The 22232-nt window shown below is 50.5% G+C and overlaps 1 long non-coding RNA gene across 1 annotated transcript; it reads right to left on the bottom strand.

The window, feature by feature from the left end:
• Nucleotides 1–14504: 14504 nt before the first annotated feature.
• LOC132248507 (uncharacterized) lies at nt 14505–21712 on the bottom strand. The gene is made up of 3 exons (XR_009459706.1): nt 20827–21712; nt 16861–16965; nt 14505–14685 (listed from the first exon to the last, which is right to left on the bottom strand). It is a non-coding gene; the product is annotated as an uncharacterized LOC132248507 (long non-coding RNA).
• Between the last annotated feature and the right edge of the window lie 520 nt (nt 21713–22232).

Raw genomic sequence — 22232 nt, 5'->3', positions numbered from 1 at the left:
TGAAATCTCAACTCAAACAACAAAGACTTTGATTATCCCACTCCAAACGCAAACCGTTTACATAAATTCCCATCATACTACATTACTTTCAAAACAACCAAAGGACAATTACACTTCTTTTCTCCAAACAGAAACCCAACTTGGAACAGATATCCAAAAAACCCCTTTTAACCCTTCAAACTAACCCTTCCCCATTCCCCTTTTTTTACTCTACACCAAAATCCTAATGGCTATCCCTCCCTTCACTCAAAAAGCCTCCTCCACTCCATCCCCTCCCACTCCCCTTTCCCTCTACTACGATAAGATCCCAACTCTGCATACAATAAGTAAATACACTCCCGTGATGAAAAATAAAGCCCTTTTTGCACCCACAAACACCTCGCTTTCCAAATCGCCACCTGTGCACAAAGTAATAACACCCTAACCTCCCTCTTCCTACAACCCACTAACCCATACAGCGCCCCTTCAAAACTCACACAATCCCCCCACCCCATTGCCTCACAAAACCTCCCCACCCTCTGCCGGACCCGTTGAGCAAAAGCACATTCCCATAGCACATGAACAATAGTCTCCTCCCACGGACACTCCGCCGACCTTGTGAGACCCCACTATCACTGTTCTGCCCTCACAGGGATCACCCTACAAACCACCCGCCATGTGAAATCCTCATGCTCCCCCTTCCACCTTTTCCCAACTATCCCTTTCTGTACACTCCCCACCTGCATCCCCAATAATTCCCCTATATCTGACATTGCATCCCACCCGCTTTGCATCCCTCAAACCCTCATACCCTACCCCTTCCAAACCCTTTGCCCTCAAAAAATTCCACCCTCTCGTGTACCACTTTGCTGGCTTTTCAGCCCACACCCCGGTCCACCGCCCCCCATACAAACCCAGCCTTCTCAAAAACCTCCCCGCCCAGTATCTGCAAAACTCCCCTACTTTCCTCCCTTCCAACCCCGCCGCCCTCACCACCCCCTTCCAAAAATGTGCATAGACAAAAGCTTCCAATTCCGGTACCCCCCACCCTCCCAGCTCCTCCCTCTTATACACCTCCCCCCTTGCCACCCTCTCCATCTCCTCCCCCCCCCCCCCGGAAAAATAAATAAACTTCCCTCTGTACCCGCCTCACCTGCAGCCAAGTGGGCAGGTACACCATCGCCACAAATAAAACCATCAGTAATGAAAACTGCTTTATGACACTAACCTTCCCCCTAAACAACAACCTTCTTGTACCCCATATCCCTACCACCTTTTTCACCCTCCCTCAAACCACCTCCCATGCCTGTTCCCCTTTCCCCCCCACATCCATATAGACCCCCAACACCTTCGCCCCCTCCCTCTCCACCTGCCAACCTTGCTCCTCCAAACCCCTCCATTCCCCTATTGCCAACAAAATGCTCTTCCCCTTATTTACCCGTACCCCCGCCACCTCCCCATAGTCCCTAATTCCCTCTACCACCCTCCCCAAAGACCCCTCGTCCCTGACCACAAAAGCAATGTCATCCATATATACCATCACCTTAACTCCCTCTCCCCCCCCCCCCCCGGCACCAGAACCCCCCTCACCCTCCCATCCCTCCGCACCCGCTGCACCAAAGGCTCTATCCCGCATATAAATAAACCCGGAGAAAGGGGGCACCCCTGCCGCACCCCTCTCTCCACTCGAAACTCCCCCACCCCCCAGAACCCCCCCTCACCAAAATCCTGCTTCGTGCTCCTTCATACAGTGCCCTCACCCACCCCACAAGTTTCCCCGGGAACCCCATCAGCTCCAAAACCCCAAACAAAAACCAGTGCTCTAAACTGTCATATGCCTTTTCAAAATCAACACTACCCACCACCACCTTCCATCCCCTCTCCCCCACATACTGCAGCATCTCTCTCATCACCCATTGAGTATCTACAATCCTTCTACCCTTCACCACACATCTGGTCCCCCCCCCCACCCCCACCTTTCCCAACACCCTCCCCATCCGCATTGCCAACACCTTTGAGAATAACTTAGTCTACATTTAACAAAGTGACAGGCCTCCAATTTTGGAGCTCCTCCCTCATTCCCTTCTTGTGTAGCAACACCACCACCCCCACCACAAACCCCTCCCCCACTACCCCCATCTTCATTAGCTCGTGAAACACCTCCACCACATCCCCCCCACCACTTCCCAAAACCTTTCGTAAAATTCCACTGGTAGCCCATCCAAACCCGGTGTCTTTCCCCTTTTCATTCCCCCCCCCAAACACCTCCCTCACCTCCCCTCCCCCTTGTCCCCCCATCCACCTCCTGCCTCTTATACAACCCTGCATAAAAACCCATCACCTCCCTCAACACCTCTTCCTGATTTTCCACCCGCACCCCCTCCCCCATGATCACCAGCCCCATTTCCTTTTTCCCCTTCTTTACCCTCTCAGAAAAATACTTCCCCCATTCCTCCCCCTCCCCCACCCACGGTACCCGTGCCAAAAACATTTTTTCCCTGCTCTTTCCCCCGAAATCACTCTTCCACCGCCCGCTTTGCCTCCCCCAACTCCCGCTTCACATCCTGCCCCCCTGCCGCCTCCCAAATCAACTTCCGCACCCTCCTCAATTCCCTTCTTCTCTCCCACGCCTTCTGCTTCCCCACCTGCATAAACCACTTCTTAATTCTTTCCTTTGTAACCCTCCACCACTCCCACCTTGACTTAAACAAAACCTTTGTTGTCTGCCACTCACCATACTCCCTCCCAAACCTCCCATGCACCCCCTCGTCCCCCAACACCCTTGTATTCAATTTCCACACTCCCTTCCCTCTCCCCCCTGCTTCCCCTACCCACAAGTCCACCTTCACCACCTTGTGATCACTAAGACCCACTTCTAAAACCTCCTTACCCTCCACCCTGGCTCCTTCCGAAATCGAAACAAAATCATTTCAAGATACCCTCCCTCCCCCCGGGATCAATCCATGTTCCCACCTGCTCCCCCTTCCAAATGTCCACCAACCCCTCCTCCCGAATCCAATTCCCCAACCATCTCCCTGTACTATCCAATACCCCTCCACACACCCCCTTCCCTATCACCTTTTTGTATAAATACAATTGAAATCCCCAACAAAAATCCTTTCCCCCCCCCCCCCACATATCCCCATCTTCTTAAAGAAATCCCTTCTCTCAGCCTTCACCACAGGTGCATACAAGTTGAAAATCCCCCCCCCCCCCCCACTTCCACCCTCATGTGCTGCAAACGACCTTCAATTAAAGTGTCCACCCCAATCACCCTCACCCATACCTCATTCACCAAAATCCCCACCCCTGCTGCCTTATTTCCCCCACCCACCACGACCCACCCTTCTCCCACTTTTTCCCCAAGAAACCATAATTCCCCTCCCAACCAATCCCACATTCTTGCAAGCATATAATGTCCACTTTCAATGTTTTTAGGAACTCCCCCACCCTCTCCCACCTCTTTCTTGAAAATAAACTCTGCACATTTACGGAAGCAATTTGGAAACTCCCTTCCATTTCAATTCCTTTACAAAAAACCAACAAAACCACCCTACCCCTTCACCCTTCCTCCCCACTCCCGCTCTCTGAGGACTCCCCGGATGATTCAACGCCCTCCCTCCGTATCCCAGTTGTCTCAATGAGACTTTCCACAGCTCCCAGACTCAAAACACCACTCACTTCCTTCCCTTTCCTTTCCCCCCTCTCTCCCTTTCATTTCCCTTGTCTTTTTGCTCCCTCCCTCCTCCACCTCCAGTTTCTTCTTCCCCCCCTTCCCTTCCATCTCTTTTTTCTTTTTCTTCAAACCCCCCTGTTCCATCGTTTCCATCTCCTCCGCCCAGTCCTTCCCCTTCATTTGTCCTGTCCCCAATTGCTCCACCATACCCCGCAGTTGTTTTAATACCATATCCCCCCCTCCCCTTCTTCCCCCTTTCCCTCCCCCCCATCTCTATTTCCTCCTCCAGCAAACCCCTTACCCCTTCCTCTATTCCCCCCTTGTCACACTCCTCCACAGGTGTTGCCTCCACCACCATTCCCTCGCCCCCCTCCTGCTGCCCCTCCTCTCTTCTGTTCTCCTCCTGGTTCCCCCCGCCGCACTTTATTCGCATTAGAAAACGGGCACTGCTGCTGTATGTGCCCCTCCCGCCCACAGCCCCTGCATACCAGCTTCTCTTTGCAAAACTGGGCCCTGTGCCCCATTGCCCTGCAGCAAAAGCATATGGTCAAATGGCAAAAGGCTGCCAGGTGGCCCCCCTGCCCACACCTGCTACATAACTTGGGCTGGTCGTTGTACGTTAAATACCCTTTATAGGGCCCAATTTGCACCACAGACATCAAATGCCTCACTGCCCCTGGACTCCCCCCCATGTAAGACCACCTTTGCCCTCCACGACCCCATCCAAATTACCCACCGGTCTCGCACTTTTTCAACATAAACCACTCTTTGGACCCTCCCTTCCAGCCAGAACCCCACCTCATCCTTCTCCAACATATCATTATACATTTTAATAAACAACACTCTCGCACATGCTTTCTGCCCCACCTCAAAGTGCAACCCCTCCAACTCCCTGTTGCACCGCCTCTCCATGAGCTTTCCAGAAAGCAGCGTAGTTCTTATCATCCGCAAAGGTCACATTCCATTGTCTATAGTTATCAAAAGCTACCACGCAGCTCACATCCCTGGGGTTCACTTTCAATGTTGAAAATAGAACCGCGGCCATAAAGTCCACCCGATTCAATGTTTTCAGTCCTTTGTGGCCCTCCTGGCCCAAAACCACCTTCAGCCTCCATTTTGTCTCCCTTCCTGCTCCTCCATCTTCTTTTTCCGCTCCCGACGCTGCCGCAGCTCCTGCTGCTTCCCTCCCCTCCTCAGAACGCTCCTGCCGTCCTCCCTCCGCCACTGCTGGTCTTCCCTCTTTGGGGATCTTCCTCCCCCCTGCTCCCACCTGGGCCTTCCCTCTCTCCTGTACCACCCTCCACCCTTCCTCCTCCGCCGAACGCTCACCTCGACCTCCAAACGCTCCTCCGATCTTCTGGTCACGGCTTCCGCTCTCCCACGGATCTCGATCTTCCCGTCCTTCTCTCCTTTCAGCTCCTTCCTCTGCCATTGTCGCCTCCGTCAAAATCGCCAACGCCACTGCCTTCATCTCCGCCGCCGCTGCCTCCGTCCTCCCCAGCGCCCGGCCTCTCGAGGCCCGACCCGGCAGCGGCCGGACCTAGGCCCATCCGCCAACCTGATCTGAGCCTTCAAGAGGCCGAGAAGCAATAACCTGCCCAGCCCCAGAGGGGGAGCGGGCCCCCCAGGCCGGCGGCCCAGCAAGCAGGGCCAGGGGTGGCCCCGGCAGGGCAGTGGCAGTCAGTCCTGGGGCCTGGCAACTGAGCGACTGGCTGGTTCTGCTGTGGGAAAGCCACCGTGTGGGTGGGCAGGGGCTGGCAAGTGTGTGCCGCTCCTGACTCGACACATAGATTTCATAGACATTAGGGCTGGAAGGGACCTCAGAAGATCATAGAGTCCATCCAGCCCCCTGCCCAAAGGGCAGGAAGTCAGCTGGGGTCATAGGAGCCCAACAAGATAAGCATCCAGTTTGCTCTTGAAGGTGTTCAAGGTAGGTGCTTGAACCACCTCTGGTGGCAGGCTGTTCTAGATAGACCTTGCCTTGGGGGCTTGGACAGGAAAGAAATTCTTCCTTATGTCCAGCCTGAAACCGTGTTGTAGTAGTTGATGACCATTTGACCTAGCCGTCATCCATCCCTTGGGGCGCTCTGGTGAACAAATGTTCCCCAGATACTGTTGATCAGGGGTGACCACCTTAGAGGTGGCCATCAGATCGGCCCTGAGCGAGCCTGGGCTTTATCCAGGCTAAATAGCCCCAGGGCTCTCAGCCTGTCATCGTAGGGTCTGCTTCCCTGACCTCTGATAGCGCGGGCGTGGCTCTTCTCTGGACAGACTCTCTCCAGCTTCTCCACATCCTTTTTGAATTGCGGAGCCCAAAACTGGACGCAGTACTCCAGCTGAGGCCGAGTACAAGGGGAGAATGATGTCCCAGGATTTGCTTGAGAAGCTTCTATGGATGCATGCCAGCGTTTTGGTTGCTTGACTAGCTGCAGCGTCGCACTGCAGGCTCGCTGCAGACTCGACTCCTCGCTTCAGGTTGCCCGGGGCTCGGTCTACTGCAGCTTCTTTGGACGCGACTTGACTTCGACTGACTTACACCCGCCCGCCTCCACTCGGGCTGTCTTCAGTTCACCCTTGGCAGGCCTCCGTCTACTGCCTTCGTCGCGCTCCACTCGACTCGGGCTTCCTTCCATTTGCTCCAGTCTCCGTCTCCTGCTTTCATTTGCCTTGACTTGGACTTGCCCACCCCCCCCCCCCCACCACTCTGGCTTTACGACCAGACGAAGATAGCATCTGGTCATAAATGGCCTTGCAGGCTGAGCCGGAGGGTGAGACACACAGAAAGGGGCTGCAAGGCCTGCCAGTAGCTAGCAGGGAAAGCCCCGGCCTCCCCCACCCACCCTCTGGGCACCGCTTCCGGGGCTGCGGCGGGCCCCTGCGGCCCCGGGCAGGGCCCTGGCCCCCCCCAGCGGGAGTGGGGGGGCAGTGCTGCTGAGCAGGAGGGCGCGCGCGTGCGGGCTTGCTCGCCCGCTCGCATGCTCACTCCCCTGCCAGTGTGTTGCCCAACCAGCGTCAGCCCTTTGCATAGGGTCTGCCCCCTGGGGTTGCGATCCCGCCCCTGGTGCTGCTGCTTTTGGAACCCAGAGAGGAGGAGGAGGAGGAGGAGGAGGAAGGCGCTTGCCCAGAAGGGGAGCGGTCCTCACATCGAAGACATAGCAGTGATTAAACTGATAAGAACAGATTAATTTTCTTTTTTTAAATAACAAAGTATCAAACCCATAAAACTTTCAACACAATCAAGGAAAACCACCAGCTTTCTCACATCAAATCTCAAAACAGAACCATTCACCCCATAACATAAGAATCTTTCTCGAACAGCAAAGAAACACTTCCCCCCCCCTTACCTAAACAACTCAAACATTTCGACTCCATCTCATTTATCAACACATAACACACATCATAACATAGTTTCTCTCAACCCTTCCCCTCCCTTCCTCCTATTCAAACAATTTCCTCCAATCAATACCTTCCCACTCCCCTTTACTCCTGTAGTACCCCAACTCTGCATGCACCAAATAAACACACTCCCGTGAAGTAAAACAAAGCCCCTTCTGAACCAATAAACACCTCGTCTTCCACATCGCCACCTGTGTACACAGTAGTAACTCCCGAATTTCCCATTCCCTCACTTTATGCCTCACCAATCCACACACTGCCCCCTCATAACTCACACAATCCCCCCACCCTATCGCTTTACAAAACCCCACCACTCTGCCAAACCCTCTGTGCAAATGAACATTCCCACAATTCGTGAAACACCGTTTCCTCCCTCGTGCATAGTTCCCTTGGACACTCCCCCGACCTTAGCAACCCCCATTTCCACCGCCCTCACTGTTATCACCCTTCTCACCACCCACCACACAAAATCCTCCTGCTCCCCCTTCTACCTCTTTCCCACTATCCCCTTCAAGACCCTCCCCACCTGTCCCCACAACCATTCCCCTATATCCGCCATCCCATCCCTCCCTCTAATTTCCCTCAACACCCACTTTGCTTCCCTCAATCCCTCACACCCTAACCCCTCCAGCCCCTTTGCCCTCAAGAAACCCCACCCCCGCGTATACCACCTGGCCGGTCTCTCGGCCCACAACCCCAACCACCTCCCCCCATATAACCCCAACCTTCTCAAGTATTTCCCTGTCCAATACCTACACATTGCCCCCACTCTCCTCCCCTCCAACCCCGCAGCTCTCACCACCCCTTTCCAAAAGTACACATACAAAAAAACCCTCTAATTCCGGCACTCCCTACCCTCCCAAGTCTTCCCTCTTATATACCTCCCTCCTCGCCACCCTCACCGTCTTCCCAACCCAAAAAAAAAAAAAAATAGACACAGTTCCCTTTGCACCCGCCTCACCTGCAACCAGGTGGGCAGGTACACCATCAACATGAACAAAGTCATCAGCAACAAAAAGTGCTTAATAGTCCCCACCTTCCTTCTAAATGACAGCTTCCTAGTCCCCCATATCCCTACCACTTTCCTCACCCTCCCTCAAACCTCCTCCCATGCCTGTTCCCCCTTTCCCCTCACATCCATATACACTCCCAGTACCTTCAACCCCTCCCTCTCCACCTCCTCCAACCCCCTCCACTCCCCCACCACCAAACTACTCTTCCCCTTATTCACCCGTGGGCCCGCCGCCACCTCATACTCCCTAATTCCCTCCACCACCCTCCTCAGAGACCCCTCATCCCGAACCATAAACATCACATTATCCATGTATAACGTGACCCTCAACTCCCCGGCACCAAAAATCCCCTCACCCTCCCATCCCTTCTCACCCTTTGCGCCAACGGCTCTATGCCGCACACAAACAGCCCCGGAGAGACGGGGCACCCCTGGCGCACCCCTCTCTCCACCCTAAATTCCCCTTCCAAAAATCCCTTCACCAAAATTCTGCTCCTCGCCCCTCTCTGCAGTGCTCTCACCCACGCCACGAACTTCCCCGGGAACCCCATCCGCCACAACACCTCAAACAAAAACCCGTGCTCCAAACTACCATAAGCTTTCTCTAAATCTACACTCCCCACCCCCACCCTCCACCCCCTCTCTCCCACATACTCCAACATATCCCTCCACACCGACTGTGTCCCCACCATCCTCCTACCCTTAACCCCACATGTCTGGTCCTCCCCCAACACCTTCCCCATCCTCGTTGCCAACACCTTTGAAAATAACTTATAATCCACATTTAAAAGTGTAATCGGCCTCCAATTCAGGAGAGCCTCCCTGCTTCCCTTTTTATGCAATAGCACCACCACCCCCACTACTCCCCCCCCCCCCCCATCTCCATAATTTCCTGAAACACCTCCACCACATCCCCCCACCACCTCCCAAAACTCTGTCTGCAAACCATCCAAACCTGGCGTCTTCTCCCTTTTCATCCCTGCCAAAACCTCCCTCACCTCCTCCATCATATCCCTCTCCAAATCCACTCCCTCCCCCTCCCCTAACCTCCTTTCCAACTCCCCCAAGAACCTGTCCCTGTCCACCTCCCGCTTCTAATACAACCTCCAATAGAAACACATTACCTCCTTCAACACCTCCCCTTGCTCCTCTATCTGCACTCCCTCCCCCATAACCACCACCCCCACCTCCCTTTTTCTTTACCTTCTCAGCAAAATATTTTCCCCATTCCTCCCCCTCCCCCACCCACAGTGCCCATGCCAAAACCATCCTCTCCCTCTCCTTCCCCCAAACCATTCTTCCACCGCCCGCTTCGCCTCCCCCAACTCCTGCTTCAATTCCCTTCCCCCCACCGCTTCCCGAATCAAATTCCATTCACCGCCCAGCCTGTGATCTGAGCCAAGTTGTAGCCCATTGTGCTGTTTACACATATAGTAGAGCAAAGGATGATACACCCTGAGCCCAGTCAGATCTCACTGCATCGGGGCAGAGTGAGGCTCCAGGATCCAGAAGCTGGACTGCTGTTGCTGGTCTACAAGCCAAAGCTGTGCTCAGCAACTGGAGCCACAGTTACAGGTACAGACTGTGGACTCTGCAAGAGCTGGTATTAGGGATACTATGTGCTCATGCTAGTCTAGATCAGCATGCTCTATGCACCAAGCAGCCACAGCCTGGGACAACAGAAGGAAGGCTCTTGGTCAAGGGTACCATAAGCTGGTGAGGTGGAAAAAGAGGGAAAAAAAAGATAGTTGTTTCTTGGAACGCAGTAGTAGCAGTACCTTCTTATTTCATCTTTTGAGGAGAAGAGATTATCGTAAGCCTTACTTTTGCCAGACTTGGCCATTTCCAAATCCTATGCCACACTACAGACATGTGGCTGAAGCACGAGATGTCTAATAGACTGTCTCTCTCAGACCACCAAGCAAGTATTACAGGTGTGACCATCAGTTGATGTACTCATTTCTTCCTGTCCTTCGCTGGCCAACAAAGCCAGAGTAAATGGAGCAAAGGACCTACAAGACAACATGATCAAACAGATCATCCCAATGCACAGCAGCATCCCTTTGGCATGGAAAAAAGGGACATCAGTTCCTGCTACTAACCAGATGCTTCTATTATAGCCAATGTATGTCTACATACGCATCAGGATCCTTGTAACAGTCCCTCCTGCCCCTTTTAAAAAAAAATAAAAAAAGGGGCCAAAACCCAAAACACACCACTAGCAGCTATGTCAGCACATATCATAAGCTAAGGTCAACAGGAAACACGACAGCGACAGGCAGCAGCAGCGTTCCATGATGGTATAGAAGAGACAGTTCTGGAAGGGAGGATTTTGCATCTTGCACAGTAAGGGGAAAACCCCACCTAACTGACACCTTTGCAATCCAAACAAGAACTGCTTTGGTTCAGTTGCAAAAAGTTCCAGAGAAACCAAGCAATGTGAATAAGAAGGGGTCACAGCCTTTGTGATGGTACTGGAACAAGCCACCTCAAAACACAGGGCAGACTGAAGGGAAAGTTGGAGAACTTCCCAGATTCTAAGTCAGCTGCTGCCAGTGCGTGCTACCTCCCTCCCAAGTTCCCCCACTGGTTTAAGCGAGGGTCTCTATTGCGCTCTTGTGGGTTATTGGACATGCACTGGAGCAAGCACATGTTCTCTCGCTTCTGGTATGTGACAATAGGGCATCAGGCTGAAGATGCGTCACCTGCTGCTTCTCTCAACTGGGCAGTGATAGTTATGGGAACTGTGACTGTACCTTGAGTCTTTGTCCAAGCCTGCAAAAGAAGCCCTGTTGTCAGGCTGTGAAGAGATGAGGCAAGTCCCAAGGTTTGGGGAAAACAGGTGGCTGGCCCCCTGCTGGGGAGAAGAGCAGTGCCATGGGACTCTGGTCCACTGCTAAAGGCACCTGGGCTGGCTGTCCATCTTCCACTGCCTTAGTCGAGCAACAGCTGACATGTCTTTGGTATATCTGCTCACAGAGGCTTCAAACTTCCCACATCTCTTTATCCAGGTCACCAGCTTGGAAAGCCTCTTTTGGTTCTCACACTTCAGAACTTCTGCTTGGTGTCAGGCCTGAAGCTGTGGAGAAAGAGACACAAGGGTGTAAGTGGCATCAAGACAGTAGTTAAATGCTTACAAATGCAAAAGATGAAGGACCTATATGCCTATAAAGCTGAACGAGCCACAAGTTTTACTGCCCACAATTACTGCGATTCCCTTCACTGGTGATGGATAGAAGCTGTCAAGTCTGTTCTGTACCCAAAACCCAAAGCATCCCAACCAGGAGAACCATGAGCAAGCTTTGCATACCAGAACAAGACAGATGCAAAGTTGCCATGTTGATCTGAAGTCCCCCCAAACACAGGGTTTCTGACTTGGGCTCATCTAAGCACCACTATAGCTGTGCATGCACACTACCGTAAATACCACTATATTCTCTTCCGTCAATGAGCATACACACATACAGTCATGCCCCTGCCCCCACCAAAGCAAAAAGAGAAACTAAGCATACTGCGTTTATAAGGAAGGCAGTACGCAAGTGGACTGGGGTGGGGGCTGTTCCAGGACAGTCCTAACCTGCAATACTATACAGCACCAAGCTGTGGCAACTGTGATGCTGGTCTCAAGCTCCTGAACTCATCTGGGGAGACCTTAGTGCAGTGATTCACCACCAGGATGCTATAGCATGGCAGAGTGCCTTGACATCCTCTCACAGCTGCCACAGGGGACCTCACAAGGTTGCACCATTAAGCACGCAAACATGCGTCTCAGGAGATAAAGCTACGGATTGCAAACAGTACAGCATCAAAAACATCCTGACCTCTTACCATCTTCCCTACTTCTTTTCAAGTAGGGAAAAACAAAGAAGCGGGCTCTCTTGCCAAGAGTATAAAATCAAAAGGAGAAGAAAGAGAGGCAAGACATTTACTGAGCTGACATTTACTGAGGGATGCCTCGTGTCTGACATGGCCAAGAGGCACTGCTGCCCCCGAGATTCTAAAGCTGCTACAATTATGAGGGCCCCAAGGTCTCAATATGATCCACACAAGCTCAGGAGGAGTGGAAGCCTGTTGGATCACCATCAAATCTTTTGATTCCACTGTATTCAAATATTGGCCGCTTCCTACACAGGGAGCCAGCAGGTTCACTTGGAGGTAAGACTGATTCTATTGGCCGGGCTACAGAAGAGTTGCTCCATCCACGTGTCTGCCCCATTCTCCGAGATTGGGGACCAGGGATGAGAACATGTTGGTTGAAGTTTTAGGCTGCATACAAACCCTATAAAATAAGCATGCAGGGCCAGCCACCTTCATAGGGTGTGGAGACAGTGAAAAGAAAAGGAATTCAAGGAAGGTATTTCAGGGCAGCTTATGTCGTACACTTGTGATTTGGAGAGCAGCTGGGTACTTGGTATCACTGGACTCCATGGGCAGTTATCTTGTCCGGTGCATTGCTCTATCAACACAGTGAATATTTTTCAACAGTCATAAAGGAAATAGAAGCCTTACTACTATGCTAGGGGTCTTGAAATACGTTATTCAGTTTGTCATCCTAGAAAAAACAAAATAAATCAGGAAAAGACATCCAGACCCTGACTGCTCCTTCCAGTGGTGTGGAGCACATGATGCCCGTCAGGCAGAGATACACCTGCCTGAGCCCACAGCCTGGGTACAGACTGATCTGCTCCCAGCATTCACACTCATCCACCCCCCCACCCCAACCCTCTGCAGGGCCCCGAAATGCATCTCCCTGCCCTTCCTATGCCGCCCCTGCCACCTCAAGAGCCCCTTGGCTTCCCTCTCCCACCCATCAGTCTCCTCCCACCCCTCCAAGTCCTACCCAGCCTCCTCCCTACCCTCTCAAGCCACAGTATCCTGCACAGATGCAACCCTTCATGTCCAGCCTGCCCGACTCCTCACTACCCAGCTCACTGGGCCCTTTCAGGCACCTCCACGTAGTCAAACTTCACTGCTACTCCTTGCATACCCTGCTCCCCCCTCGCCCACAATCCCTTTTCCATCTTCTCAGAATCCAGCTTCCCCCCCAAAACTCAGCTGCCCCCACACCTCCCCGCACCGGCTAGGCTCCAAACCCTACTCACCATGCATTCTCCACAAGGCCCACTGCCCCCTAAGGCCCCTTGCTTACAACTGCCCCACTGCTCAAACGCTTAAGGCCTCGCAGGTTTCTTCTCCTCAAAACCCTCCAAAACCATTTCCCTCACCACCCTTCACAGACACCGACCATGAGGCATGTGGATACAAGGCACCAACTGCTTCACTTTGCCCCACCACCCCCCACCCCCCTCTTGCACCATGCCATCTGGCCTCCACCCTCCACAGATCAAGACTAAGACACTGTCAGGGGAGAACTTGCTTCAGCTGCTGGCAGCATCCCGACCCCAGGAGACAGCCCTGCCCATCCACCTCTGCAGGGCTTTCTGCCACCCTGGTTGTGTCACTGCTTCAGGCTCCATCATGTGCTCCAGGACTAACCCAGGAAAGGGTCACTGCAGGAGCTCCCTTCACCTCACCTTGGCATCTCCCTCCACCTCCCCACTGCTGCACCACTACCCACTTCAGCCTGCTTCTAGCCCTGCCCCTCTCCCTAGTCCCAACTGTTCCCATTCACCACCAGGTGCCGGCTCCTAGAGAGCTGCACACCCTTACTGAACATGCTGGGGGGAGCGAGAAACAGTACCAGGAGTGGATGACAGACAAGGCAATTCCTAGAAGAGAAGCTACCACAATTAGGTCAAGGTCAAGGGCCATTAACACCTGTGGAGAGGAGGGATTAGGAAGCATCAAGCAGCTACTCAGCCATTAAATTAATTAACCCCCACAGCTCCACCCTAGGTGGAAAAGCAGCTCTCCAGGCTGTTTAGGTTGTAGCTATGCTGCTCTAAGGACAGGCAGACAAGGTTCTTTGTATCAGATTTACCCATCCTTTATTAGACAAGCTAACAGTTGGAAAAAAATTCTTCTTTGCAAGCTTCAGGGTATAAACACCCTTAGTCAGGCTGAGGGAGCTCTCCCAGCCGGGTAAGATGCACAATGGCATTCTCTTGCAGTAGTTCTGCACAGGCATCATCACTGCAACCTTTGAGAAGATTACTGTTGAATTTTACCAATTACACAAGACCAGCCTGCCCTAGCTGCACTGCTTGACAGATAGCAAGGGGGGCGGGAGGGGGGGAGGCGGGTGGAATAAGTTTCAGCACTGAAGACAGTAGACCTGACAACCTATCAGAGTAGCACATTGTTTACAAAGAGACCACTTCCTTAGCAGGTTGCCTGTACTGAAGGTGGGGTTATTGTGACAGGGGAAGGAAACCCTTCAGTCCTGAGAAATGGCTAAATTGACAGCCACCAAATTGTATTTCCAGGAGTCTTGTTAATGAGGGGCTGATAGTAGCTAAACTATATAATACTTGCCTTGAGAACTTGCATTTACTTTACGAGTTGGCTCACTTCTCAGACATATCCAGAACCCCAATCAGGCCCCTCTGCTCATGGTGATCATTCAAGTAGGACTGACAACCGATATTCCCAAACGCTTAGAGGCAGGCAAGATGGTTACCATTCCTTTGCGGGAAGCTTAGCTCAAGGAAAGGCCACCACGCTGAAATACAAAGGAAGAGCTAGCAAACATTATCATGAGCTGTAGCTCATACAAAATTGTGAGCCAAGAGACTAATGTTAAAAGCATCACTGCACAGCAATGAAGATGGTTTTCTTGGCAAAGGTAGCTAGGATACCAGGTGCTGGCAGAACTTGTGTCCCAACTACTGTTAATTATGAAGGGAAGACCAGCCTGTTTTTAAAAGGTCATAGATGCACACATCTTCTCCATTATCCATGAAAACCTGGTTGCTTTTGTAGTACTGACCACTCCAAAACATGGAAAGAAGTCAGCTCCCACAAGCATCCTCGAGAGGGGCTTTATGAATCAAGCAATTCCAGAACACCTTCATTTTCCGTCTGGTTTTGAAGCTTCTAAAAAGGTGTCCCAGCTATTTCCCCGCCCCCCACCCCCTTCATCTGGGTTTACTGCAGAAAATTAGGGTTCTTCAAACAGAGCTGCTACAGTCAGTCACACAGGTCTACAGAAATATGTATCATGGGATTAGTGATAAAATCAGGAGGTTAGGCACCCTGCTTCCAACATGCCCAATTTGGTACGGAGGACTACAGGCAAGCCAATAACCCATTAGGAAAGATCATTTCACTGCCTTACTGAAACACTGGCTTGAAGCCCCATTCCTTCTTAAGAGACGGCATGTTGTTTCAGCAAAGGTTTCAAAACGGAGACTGCGTCCTATCCATAATCCAGAGGGACCAGCTTGACCCAAGTGGCATTTGAAGGAATTACCTGAAAGGCTCCCAGAAAGGAGGGAAAAGCACTTTCTCTCTCACTCACTGCAGAGAGAAGGATGTAAAAATCAATGGCTCTAAGTTGCAAAGAAAGCTTAGCGTGGATATCTGGGAGAAAGCCACCGTGAGAAGCCAGCCAGTGGAACAGCCTGCCTAGGGAAGCTGTGGACTCTTCGTCCCTGGAGGCATTCAAGAAGAGGCTGGGCAGCCACTGGGCGGAGATGATCTAGGCATAACTATGACCATTTTCTACTCTGGGTATTTTCCATGTTTGTGCTTTGCCTGTTGCTCTCAATCCCATCTTCCACACCTCTTTTTTCTGCTGTGCATGCCAGGGTGTTTCTAAGCCTCCCCAGAGGCATTGGGAGTTGGCTAAGCCAAGACTGGGGACTTCACCTGGAGTGTGCCAGTTCTCCTGCTAGGAGCAAAGCTGGAGGGTCCTGGATAAAGGCTTTTACCCCTCCACTCAGGGTCAGACACATGGCCACATGGGTCTCTACAAAAAACTTTTACCCCAGGGTTAGATTGGTGTGGGCTGTGGGGCAGAGGGGCTGTCTTCCTCTGTGCTGTAGGGCACAACCCTCTGGCCAGGATCTCTCCAGCCTGTATTGACAGCACCTTATAGGGGCAAGACATAGGCAGCCATGGCTCCCCTGCTTTACCTGCAGCAGGTCAGTGCATTAGGTCTGTGTTGAGGGTAGTCTCATGTAAAGATTAGATTAGGGTTGAAAGAGATGGTTAGGGTAGGGATGATCCAGCCACAGGCAGCAGGTTAGACTAGATGATCTCTGGAGTTCCCTTCCAGCCCTTCACAAGTCTTCCCTCCAGTCAGACAAGACCAAGGAGGCTGTTGGCTTAGGGAAAGAAACTAAGCCATCAGCCAGCAACCTTATACCATGGAAGTGTCTCAACATGCCTCTCTCACTTGTCATTAGAAGATGGTTTCACCGTATTTTGATAGTCTTGTCCCTCGGCTGGTTCCTAACAAGACTATTGACCCTACTGGAAATTCCATGAGTACAACCACGGCTGAGCAGTTCCTTTTAAATGATCACTACTGGATCTCAAGGCATCTCATCCATGTATAGATCCTTGCACTTGCCTCAAATTGTGTAGGCATAGACTGAAGAGGTACCCATGTTTGCCTATGGTTATAACCTCCTTTGGTAATCCCTCTTAGAGGGGGACTGTTCCGTTACAAGCACTACACATTTTAGTAGAGTTGGCAGGACAGGTCACTTCCCATAAACGAGTCATACATCTGGTATAATGACTTCATCCATCGCTACCAAGTGAACAGGGAGAAAGACTTGCTACCTGGAAGCATGCATCAGTTGATATTATCACCATGGGTGCCCTATACCAACTTGAACCTTCACCTCAACAACTTACCCCTCCACATCATAATCTAGCTTGCTCTTACCATGCAGCCATACAGAAACAGTCATTGCCCATCAAGCAGATCCACTGCAAGTTCCCATTCGTCTTTGGATGGTCCAAGATCTTTCCTTTGTCCATGCTCTGGCAGCTAAAAACAGGAGACAGAGGCTCAGAGAATATATAAGTCTTGCCCTTATACTCAAAACCCCCACTCTTGATTTGACCATATTAGAAACAGGAAGGAAAAAAAAAAATGGCCCAACTGACATGAAAGAAAGGAGGGAAGCAGCAGCACAGGATGAAGGTGAAATGTCCATCCTCTTCTAAGTGGTCACAGTCTGCAGAGAAGAGAGCTATAAAAATCTCCAGGTGTTTGGTGGAGTATCCATACAGATGCTGATCTCAGGATGGTTGGGTTAATTCTCTTGTTGCTTAACTGTAGCGAGAGCATTCCCTGCCCCAATGCAAGCCACAGGAATAAAGTTAACAGTGAAGCAACACACACCACCTGAGAAGCTAGAAGAGAAACTGGGTTCGCTCTTGTAAAAGGCATTTAGGGTCAGAGGTGTACAATAGGGATACATTAGCTTTGCCTCACAAGCAGCACCAGGTTTTCTGCTGTCCTTCATCCTCTACAAGCTGATACAACAACTCACCCCCATGTGCAGAAGCTTGGAGCTCTAAATCCTCCCATCATATAGACTGGAGGGATGCAATAGCTGAGAAAAGGCAGAACTGCTTCTCACATCTATTGGCAACACCCATTTTAAACCCTGCTGAACAGGAAGCCACATAGCTGACCATCAGGCCATCGCCTTTTGCAGGGAGGTGCCATCTGCACTATGCCAAGCCTTGGTAAGGTGGCACACCTGGGGACATGGGACAAAATGAACCCCCATTAAAGAGAAGATGCTACCAGAAGACAGTAGCTCACTCACTCTGCAGGAACCCTGCTGATAAGCAGTAGAGAGGGGATGCATCACTGCAGTGTACATCTGGGCAGCCGAGTTGTGCTCCCCTGGCAGCCAGCCAGGGCTACTCATTCCAAAATGTACACTAGCTCCACAGCTAGCTCCACTAGGGAAGAGAAGTCAATTTGAAGGGACTGTTGCAACCCAGCCCTGCCCAGGCAGACTACCTGCATATATGCCCCTTACTCAACTATTTCTTGCCCATGATGAGTCAACCTGACCTGTTCAACTCGCTACAGGTTTCCTCCCTGCCATGCAAAGATGGTTGAAGAAGCATTTCTAACGAACTTCTTCTAGAAGAGGGGATATATGTGATCTCCGTAAAGCTTTACTCTTCCTCTTTGCTTGATGCAGAGCTCCTGCCTGCAACGTTTCCTCCCCCAACTCCCGGCAGCCTAGTCAGCCACAGCAGCACACAGCCCAGAGTTCGAAGGGCTGGCAAAGAACGCTCAGGAGAAATCCTGGCAAATACAAGGATTTGCAGAAGTGAGGTTGTAAGGCAAGCTACTCCCAATACTTCTTCAGCTACTGCTGAGAAGATGATAACTGTATGCAAGTCTAGGCAGGCTTTGCTGGAGCAGCCAGAAAGACCGTGGAGAGCCTCAGTGTCTTGTCCCAAGTTTGGTTAGGTCAGAGTTGGACAGCCAAGCGTGGTGTGCATAGAACTAGGAAGAACAGAGATAATGAAGCAGGCTGAGCACCTGTATTTCACAGGTCTTTGCTTTGTTTTCCAAGGCTGACAGATGATCTTTCATCCCAAAATGTATTTTAGCCCTGGCATTTCAGGCCTCAGTCCAGCCTTGCAAGTGTTCCTGACCACTTTTCCAGCACAGGCAAAAGATTCTGTGTCTCACCCTCATCTTCACATTGAACCCACATACCTACTTGTGCTACAATCTGTGGGGTAAGCAGGATTCTGCAAGGTTGCATGAGCACAAGCAAGGACAACCCCAGGGGCTAACTAGTAGGGTGTTCATCATAGAAAATAGTCCAGTTGTCCTCTATTGATATGAAACCAGATGCCTTTATGTCCCCTATTTTTCACTTGGAGAGAAATAGAGGATATAAAGGCATCCAGTTTTGTATCAGTGGAGGACAGAGTAGAGGACTTCCTGGTTTTCTGCTCCGATAGCCACCCTACTTGCTACCCAGCTAACTAGCTTTACTCTCCCAGCTTCCACTAGCATAGAGCTCAAGCGAGTTCTGCTCCAAAGAGGGTGCCCCATCCCTTGCCTGGCATAGAGGCAGAGGTCAGCCATGCTGGTAGTTCACTGGTCAACAGTAGCCTGCTTAGCTACTACCAGAGATGGGTGCTACATAGGGCTTGGTACTGGTTAAAAACATTTCCCTCTTATTGTTAAGGAGGCATTTCAAGACTCAAAATGCCTCAGTGGATAGGAGTGGCCCTAACTCCAGGCAAGGGAAAGAGCCCTAAACAAATAAAACCAAAGCCAGAGAGAGCAGAAAACCAACAAGCAGCACCTCCCCTCCAACCCCCAAATATGCAACCCTGGGTCAACTCAGGCTTTCATGCAAGCACCATGCTTAAGCAAACAAATCAAGTGCTTGCTCTGTATCAGTGGCAAACCACTTCATCTCCACACACCACATGACATCTTTTGGAGCCCTAGAAATACCTGCTACAGTAGCAGTACTAAAGTGGCTGAGCCACCCCCACACCCATCAGTCCCAATTTTCACATTTTAGCCCCCAGGTGGGCAGCCCTAAACAAGAAGTTTCCAACCTGTAACTTGAAGCATGGCTAGTTACATTTGGGTACCATGCTTCATATTTCCTAAATGCAGTGGTTCTAAGTTCTGGGGGCACAGGACAGCAAACCATACTAGAACACAGCTAGAATGGACTAAAGCAGGGTGATGTGGCCCACAAAGCTCACAGGCTCTCCAGTCACAAAGTTGGTCACAGAAGCGTCCTAGTGATAGGACCTTATTACTTCACCTTAGGAGTACACTCAAGACTGCTTGGCATGACAGGGAGCAAGTGAGCTAGAGCCCTTACAGCATTTCAACTGCAGGGCAGTCATAGGCAGAAGATTTAGATTTGAGGGGCTGCTTGGACTGGAAGCTTTCATTCTACTCACTCCCTCAACTGCAGCAGCAGCACCTGGGGAAAGACTACTGTGCCATCACAATCAACCATAAGAACAGGTATTGCTGGCCAAGGACACAACAAAAAAGGTAAAACAGTTTCAAATGCCATATGAAACTCAAGTGTCTAGGTGTACAAGCCCATTGACAGGGATCTAAACCTCCTGGAATAGTTCAGAAGATCACCAGGATCATGGGCTATTGCTTTGAACCTGTTCTTGATTTAGACTTACACCAAGCTTTGGCCCTCCAGATGCTCCACTGTGTGCAGATCTTAAGCCCCCATTTTCCCTTCTTTAACCCTGAAAGGCATCTAGCAAGTCCAGAAAGGGTTAGTATGCAGAGAAGTCTAGTACACCTTGCAGTCACAGGTCTTAACCCACCTTTAAAAGCTTAGGAATTAAGCTTCAAGATATATGCATATGTAGTAACATGAGGAGCAAGTGGAAGTACAGAAAATCCAGAGTTGCCTACACTAAACATACACAGGCTTTCCAAATCATCTGCACAGAGCAAAGCATTTAGTTCAGCTCCTGGGGCTTACAAAACCAAAGTTACACTGGAGGAGCGCTCCAACCAGTTCTGATGCCACCTCCACTAAACCGAATTGAAAACTGCTCATTGATACCATCTAGACTGTTTTAGATACCTCCAATTGTCCCAGCCTCTTTGGGAGAGGCAAGTTTCAAGACGCTTTCAAGTTAAAAATCATACAGTTCAACATTAAGCGTGCTGTAACTACAGAAGAGCCCAGAAGTACCCCTCCTTTCAAGAGGAAAAGCATCAAGTTGTCACAACATACTTGGGCAGAAAAGTTAGTGACAGTGAGTGGAGTGACCAAATACCACATATACAACTATTAAGGGAACAAGGGGCACTAGCACATTTTTCTAAATCAAGATAAATAAAATACTTGAGAGCACTACATACCTGCAGGTAATCACACAGTCCACACAGCTTTGAAAATATAGGAACTACAACTCCTGCAAACTGGGCTCGTCAAAACACAATCACATGTTTTTCCAAGCCCCTTAACACACCACCTATTCTGAGCCTCTCTCAGAAAAGAGAGGAACATAAAAACCCCAATCCCTCAAATTTAACAAGCAGAAACAGTACCCTTCTAGATGCAAAACAAGCAACCACTTCCCCCATATTAACTATAACTATAACAACAACAACAACCTTCCCCTTCATGCTCTCTCAGCTAGGCTCTTTCAACTGCGGGGGAGGGGGCAGGGTACACCCAGTGGCCTGATCCTTTCCACCTGCACCTCATCAGCAATTAGGGCTGCCCCCACTTCTTAAGCTGCCTGATCCCTTTGGCGAATTACGCTAATACTTCTTGTTCCTTGTTTAAGGACCAAATCTGTGCTTAGTTTATTTCCTTTGTGAAGTTTCTGAGCTGCACGTTATTAGGCATTATTTGTCCTCTTGTTCACTTCTGGCTAATGTCAAACACCTTGCAAATTAACTAATGACCTGCTTTAGTCTCATGGCATGATTTAGGTGAGCTGGTAATTGAAACACATTTTCTGACCGCACAGTACAAGGGGCTAGGTCCACACTAGCAGAAGGAATAATCACATTCCCCCTATAGAAATAAGAAATTGCATAGGTGCAGCCCATCTGGCCCCCCTCTCTGCTACTGCTGGAGTGTCTCCCTTAGGCTAGTGCCCCATCACCCCCAAGAACATTAGTTAGCAGTTCCTACAGCGGGCCATTGCAAGGCTGTGGTTATCTACCACAGCTGAACACAATTAATGTCAGGGCAGTCACTGTAAACCTTCTGGACCAAAGCAATCAGCCTCCAAGTCTTTTCAACAAGAGGCTTCCACTCACTGGGGACCTGCCAGTTATGGCAACAAAGGCAATGCCAGGAAGTCTTTCCTTGAGATGCCAGATGTTTGTGCTGTAAAAAAGGAAGTGTTTTTAGATTTTCCAGTGAGAACGTGGAGGTAGAAAAAGAAAAAAAGGTTTTTAGACCACTGAGACTGTATGCTTGTCTGTTCCTGTGCAGGCAGTGCTAGCAGAAACTGTTTTTAACAACTTTAATCTCATGAAATGGCCCAGCTGAGATAAACCTTCAACAACAGTGATCACTGAAACACGGTTTAACCAGGTATCTCACAGCAGAAACTCTGTAGCATAGACATTTGCTTGCTTAGTCTGGTGGTTCATATAAATGTTTTATGAACACTTAGTTTATCAGCATGTCACAGACAGGAGCAGTATGTGTTCTGGGAATTTATGAGTACATTAGTTGAAAGTGTTTTAAATAGTTACAAGTACCACAACTCATTACCTTTACTGATCTCAAATTGATTCTTTATTAA

Source organism: Alligator mississippiensis, chromosome 1 (genome assembly GCF_030867095.1).
Source record: "Alligator mississippiensis isolate rAllMis1 chromosome 1, rAllMis1, whole genome shotgun sequence".
Classification (NCBI taxonomy): domain Eukaryota; kingdom Metazoa; phylum Chordata; order Crocodylia; family Alligatoridae; genus Alligator; species Alligator mississippiensis.
Note: the sequence above shows the minus strand (reverse complement) of the source record. Positions and strands in the feature narration are given on the sequence as shown.